Source organism: Mirounga leonina, unplaced genomic scaffold (genome assembly GCF_011800145.1).
Source record: "Mirounga leonina isolate KUSES-001 unplaced genomic scaffold, KU_Mleo_1.0 Mir_363, whole genome shotgun sequence".
NCBI lineage: Eukaryota > Metazoa > Chordata > Mammalia > Carnivora > Phocidae > Mirounga > Mirounga leonina.
The window spans coordinates 655,287-662,201 of record NW_023270707.1 but is presented as its reverse complement, the minus strand read 5'-3'; the positions used below and the strand labels follow the sequence as shown (position 1 = coordinate 662,201).

The following is a 6,915-nucleotide window of genomic DNA, read 5'->3' as shown; positions in this document are numbered from 1 at the left end:
TCCAAATGCATCATACCTTGCAGTGTCTGAAGTTCTGCCCAGTCGAAGGTTTTCCCCATGACATTCTTTCCGGGCTTCCCCTGAAAGATGACCTGGTACAGCGATACTTCATTTTTTGCTTGCACTCGCTTACTAAACTGACCCATCTGTGAATCAAGCTTGCATATTTCCTTTCCCATCAGTTAGTCATAGAAAATGACCATGTGACCAAAGTGTGAATTGAGACAAAGGCACCAGAGAAACATGGGCTCTGAGCAAGCTGTTCATGCACCTTCTTCGTGCCCTCTGGACCAGCTTGAGCCTGATTCTGGGTGTACCACACCCACTTATTAATTACTGCTGCTAGGACTGCCCAGTGTGATGATTTGGTAAGTCTGAAATTATTTAATTCATGATAAGTAGTTCTGGCCATACAGTCATTTAATTCCCAAGGACAGATGTGCAGTTTCTAAAAGGGTCTAGTATTATACCGAGACCTGTTTTTTGAATGGAGTGTAGTTTTTTGCTACATGTGACATAACTTTGCTTCCAAATCATAGGAGTTTCTGCTGTGACCATCCTATTAGGCCTTGCCAAAGCCCTACACAATGTCTCTCTACCACAATCTGTCTAGTATCATGGAGTCTGCTGAGCCATGGAGATCAAATGTCAGCACTTCAGAACCAAAACCTGAAGTACTACAGAGAATTTTCTTTTTCTGGACCTTAACTGAAACTAATAGCCTTCAAACCAACATGGTGAATTCGTAGTTTCTGTATTCCTAATGGAATATGCTGCCTATAAAACCCAATGGAACCTATCAAAGGTTGGGTTTCATTCTTTGTGGTGGGGAACATTAGGTATTTCCCCACTCTCTGGATTGCATGTGCCTTTCTTTCTTTCTTTCTTTCTTTCTTTCTTTCTTTCTTTCTTTCTTTCTTTCTTTCTTTCTTTTCTTTCTTTCTTGAGAGAGCAGGTTATGTGCATGAGCAGGGGAGGAGCAGAGGGAGAGGGAGAGAGAGAATTTCAAGCAGACTCCACACCCACTGCAGAGCTCAGTGTGGGGCTTGATCTCATGACCCCAAGATCATGACCTGAGCTGAAATCAAGAATCGGATGCTTAACCAATTAAGCCACCCAGGTGCCCCTTGCATGTGCATTTCTAAGGCATCTATAGTGTTTGCAACTTTTTGATCATCAGCTTCAATTAATATGATATTAATTCCCCCCCAAATATCTAGACAGTTGAAGGTTAGCAGAATATGCCACCTCAAAATATGCCACTTAGGCCTAGGCTTCTTTTGTTTGAAGGCAACTGAGAAGAAGTGAATACAAGAAAAGCTCTTTGCCCTCCCCCAGTTTGCTTTAAGGCAGGATATAAATTTATAAAGGTGTCCCCCTTTCCATCTCTACCAGGAAGGAGAGAAGTTAATCACCAGAGATAACCAGGTACTTATCAGCCCAGAGATGATACCAAAGGAATCTATATAACAAACTTCGCAACTAGTCCTTGCGTACTGTTTCCCCGTATTTTTGCCTTCCCACGGAATGCTGCCCTTAGAACGTAAAGTCCCTTGCCTTTGTCTTGTCACGTCTCAAAAATATCTTGCTCTTCCATTAAGATGTTATACAAACCTGTGCTCTAACCACCCCGTGAGTTACTCATCTCCGAATGCTCCCAGGTGCATGTGCAGGGCACATATTAATAAAGTTCTGTTTGTTTTTCTGTTGTTAATCCGTCTTTTGTCAGGCTAACTCATAGGGCCCCAGCCAAGGAACCTCAGATAAGTAGAAGGAAAACAGTTTTCCTTTCCCGCACAATCCAGGCCCCTTCAATCTATTGTATGCCAGAGATCTTGAAAATTAGCATAACCTTGGGATATGACATGAATGTATATCCCAGGTGAATATAAACTCTCATTTCCTTTTTTGTGGGTTATGGATTGCTAGTACATATCCACACATTGTATACCTGAGGCTGCGTTAATCTTCCCTAATGAAGGTACCACATGTGCTACAGTGGATCCAACCAATTTTTATAGTGGCTATTTTGGTGGATGAAATGGGAATATGGTGGGAAACATCACCTCTACATGTTTTAAGATCACAATAACTGATCTTGTTATTGTGCTGTGCTGTGATATTTTTGTTTACTCTAATTTCTGGGGTGGGTGGGGATAGTGTCAGGGGTTACCACTTGGCTTTTTTACTACAACCATTCCTAATTGATAGGTCAAGGAACCAATCTTAAGTTTTTGCCAACTGCTAAATATGTGTACTTGAATTATACATTTGGGGACCAGGGAAATGACAACCAAGTGGGTCCATAGAGACACTAGCCGCTACTGTGAGACAGACCTGGATCAGAACTCCACTTATTACCTTTATTAACCGAACCCCTTATTCCCTCAACTCTAATGGGGAGGAGAGCAAGGTGGCACTTTGACTCTCCTGGTATCAGATTGAACTTGGACCCGATATCTAATAGGCCTTGAAAGATCTGGGAATTCACCTTTTCCAAGTGTGCCATTACCCAAATAAGTGGCTATAGGTCCTACTGGGAAAGGATAAAGGAATCACTACTGTATATAATTGCTAGTGTTTGCTTCAGCAGCATATATACAAAATTGGAAAGATAACAGAGATTAGCATGGCACCTGCATAAGGATGACACACAGATTTGTGTATGTAATTGCTGTGGTGCCATAGAGATCTTCATCCTCTGGATCTGGATGCTTCCTCAGTCAACAAGTAGGTTCTGCATCTGGGAGTTGACTCCAGTCTGGAAACTGGGCAAAAGTTCATGACTTTCCATTGGGGAGGGTTACCTCTGCCTTCTACTTCTCCATTCCTGATTTTCTGGATATAGGTAGGTAGGTAGGTAGATAGATAGATACATAGATAGATGGATTTGACAGTACCCTGGGCAGTATCAATCTTGCCTCTAGAAATACCATGTATTTCAAGTTATCTCTATAGACCATTTTAGGTTAGACCCCTCTTGGCTGCCATTCATACTTTGCTAACCATGCTATTCCAAGATCCTATCATCCCCATTGCTTCTGGGGAACTTGGTTCTGTAACAGCTACCAGTTCAGCTCATAGAAGACAGTCCTTACTCAATTCACAGCATTCACCATAACACATACCCTCTCCAATGTCTATCACCCAGTTGAATCACAGACCTGTACCTCTGAAACAAATAATACATTATATGTTAAAAAAAAAAAAAAAGAAGAAGAAGATAGCAGGAAGGGAAAAATGAAGGGGGGGAATCAGAGGGGGAGACGAACCATGAGAGACTATGGACTCTGAGAAACAAACTGAGGGTTCTAGAGGGGAGGGGGGTGGGGGGATGGGTTAGCCTGGTGATGGGTATTAAAGAGGGCATGTACTGAATGTGTGTTATACGCAAACAATGAATCATGGAACAATACATCAAAAACTAATGATGTAATGTATGCTGATTAACATAACATAATAAAAAGTAAATAAATAAATAAAAAAAAGAAGACAGGCATTACTGAGCATTGCAATGATGCTGGTGTGTTCCTCTGCAGTTCATTCCTTATTGCTTTAATGAATGGAGTGCTCTCCAGGCCCTCTTAAGGAAAATGACCAGCTGGTAAGTTTTCCAGTTGTATATAATTGATCCATTCTAGCATGCTCAGCTCCATAACCCTTTTGAGCTCTTTCTCACAATTTTCCATGGCCTCTCTAATTTAATGCCAGCTATTTTTTTTTTCCCTAAGCCTTTTAGAAGCATCACTTAGGATTCTTGCCAGGGAGTTAAATCCTGTATCACTAGAGAGTTCCCTCATATTGTAAATCCTCCTTTATCTAGCTTTATATCCCACCTTCTTGATCTAGCACCTTCAGGATTCAATTCCAGACACATTTTCTTGGTTCCTACCAGTGCATGCTACCCATGTCCTTTAGCAACTTTGATGTATAGTCCCTCCTTGTCCCTGACAGGTCCAGCACTTCTCCAGGCTGGCTATGCTGAGATTTGATCATATTTAAGGGCTTGTTGTGCAGATGGAGAGGAGAGGGCAGATTCTAAGGAGGTCATTCATTGTTTTGTTTGGCACCTACCACACTGGAGGCCTCTGCACGGTCTTAAACAAGGTGGGTGATCGCTCCTCCAAAAGAAGTAGGCCAGGGGAGCCTGGGTGGCTTAGTTATTAAAGTGTCTGCCTTCAGCTCAGGTCATGATCCCAGGGTACTGGGATCGAGCCCCGTGTGGGCCTCCCTGCTTGGTGGGAAGCCTGCTTCTCCCGCTCTCCCACTCCCCCTGCTTGTGTTGTGTCTCTCTCTGTCAAATAAATAAATAAAATCTTAAAAAAAAAAAAAAAGAAATGTATGCTATTAAAAAAAAAAAAAAAGAAGTGGGCCACTTCTACTGGCCTGGTGGGCTCAGAGAAATTAAGGATACAAAGTTCACAAGTTCATCTACCTACATGTCCTCATCTCAAGTCTCAAGAGTTCCACTCTGTCCCTCTCTGGGTCGTATACTGTCATAGGAGATTTGCTGAGGCCAAGAATTCTTCAGAGCTCTGCCAATAACACACTTAAGTTCTCTCTCCACAGCCATTTCCTCCCTCTGGCTTCAGGTGATGAGAACCTTTTCAAATGCTACCAAGGAGGCCTCTGACACTCACGCTTTACTTTGAATTATGAAGAGGTCTGAACCTGTCATTTTCTTTCTTCACTAAATCAGTGGTACTTAGCAACAGCCACTCAATTTCATAGTCTTTGTTGTTGCTACTTCCCCATATCTCTCTAATACCTGAAAAATTACACAAGTTAGTGCATCTCGTCCACCTGCCTCCCATTCTCCTCAAGTGGAAAGTCTTAGTAGTTGGCATGTACAACGTTCCAGAGATTACCAGTACATCACCTACCACCCGAGATCCAGCTGGCAAGTTAGATCCAACTACAAAATTCTATCCTTAGCATCTGCTTCTCAGATCTATTTCTAGTACAAACCAACTTAGGTGGAGTTTCTTAAAAGTGGATCGTGAGTTGGGGATTCTTATTCAGGTCACTCACTAGAGGAGTGTTCTCAGGAGAAAGGAGTGAACAGTGTCTGATAGAGCAGGGCATAAAGTCTAATCATGGATGTGGTCTCAATCAAAGACGAGCTTTAGTCTGAATCCAGGGGGAAGCTCTGGAACACATCCTGCAACAAGTAAGCTCACCCTAAGATGAGGAATCAGGCTTTCATCCCTGATGAGATAACAACATCCCAGTTGTTAACTGAAGTTTGTTGGGTGGGTGCTGTGTAGCTTTCCACATGAGGAAGCTCCCGTTTGGCCAGGGGTAACTCTCTAGATAAAGGGTCAGCTGAGAGTTGTTAGCAGCTAGCACTTGCAGAAGCTAAAGGATGGGCACATTGGCAGATAAAAAGGATCCATGCACCAACACCATCCCTACAACAGATCAGCAGTATGTCTGAGATCCTGCACTCCAGAGCAGCTCACGGGTAATGACTGGTCCAACCACCACACTTTGAGTGGCGAGAATAGATTGTTTTGTTTTTAGGTTTTTGTACCTTCTCTTTTTCCCCTGCATCCCTTTTACTTTTCTTTCCTTCATTCTTCCTCTTTCCAATTACACTGATTCTATGTCTGATCTCCAAACCAGTCTCTAGGACTGCATTCAGAGATGTGGGCATCTCCCAAGTTTTTTTCATAAGAAAGGGAAGAAAAGCCTCAATTTATTGGTCTGCTTTTCTATTGATACATTCAGTTACCTACACTAAAGTTGATTTTAAGCAGATACTTCCTTCACATGAATGAACAGTTCTTTTTATTTTTTTTAAATTATTTATTTTATTTTTATTTTTTATTTGAGTATAGTTGATACACAATATTGCCTTAGTTTCAGATGTACAGCTTAGTTATTTGACAAGTTTTTCGGTTATGCTGTGTTCACCACAGGCAGAGCTATAGGTCTTTTGGACAGATTTATTTATTTATTTATTCATTCACTCATTTATTAAAGATTTAGTCATCCATTTGAGAGAGAGTGAGAGAGCACGTGCATGTGTGTGCAAGTAGGGGGAGAGGCAGAGAGAGGGAGGGAGAGAATCTCAAGCAGACTCCCTGCCAACTGGGGAGCCCCACTTGGGGCTCCATCTCAAGACCAATGAGATCCTGACCTGAGTGGAAATTACTAGTCTGATGCTTAACCTTAACCGACTGAGCCACTGAAGGGCCACAGGGCTTTTTAAATATTACAGTCTTAGGAGCTGATTTAAGAACAAGGCAGGACTCTTAGCCTTTTGTGAGAAGACCCATAATAGCAAAGCTACCTTAAAGTAGGAACCACAACCAATCTTCAGGGTAGCACTGAAAGAAGCATTTACAAGCCTACTTACTATGGTCTCCCAACTGGATGGGGGCCCCCAAGTGTGGGGTGAGCCAATCTGGTGGAAGCCTGCAGGGCAGGACTGTGAAAGAATTCACTGAGGCAGAACAAAGGAGATAGAATTTGACTGAAAACACCTTGGATCCACAGCAAGGGAGCAGTGGGGCAGGACAGCAGGGCGGAGACTGTCAGGGGGTGGGGAACTGTAGTTAAAGGGGGAAGGAGACGAGGTATGGGAACCTATGGAGTTTTCCTTTTTTGGTACCTGTGTTCCAGTGTAAGTAATCCATCGGTCAGCTAGGGTTTAGGGATATTTTGACGTGGGTCGCCTAATGGGCCTGTTTGAACTCAGCCAGCGGGTCACTGTGGGCGCTTCCACCTGACTCATGGGTCCACTGTTCAAGTTGATGGCCTGAAAGTGGACTCTACAATTACATCCATCTTACTTGGAAATGCTGAGATCCCAAAAAGTTAAGGAATGTATTCAAAGTCACACCAGAAGTGAGTGGCAAATTTTAGATAAGGTACATCCTCATCTGTGGGCCTCCTATTATTTTGTGCTAC

The 6,915-nt window shown here is 42.7% G+C and overlaps 1 pseudogene; it reads left to right on the top strand.

Moving 5' to 3' along the window:
* Positions 1 to 2,581: 2,581 nt before the first annotated feature.
* LOC118027167 lies at positions 2,582 to 2,681 on the top strand (annotated as a pseudogene).
* The last annotated feature ends 4,234 nt before the right edge of the window (positions 2,682 to 6,915 follow it).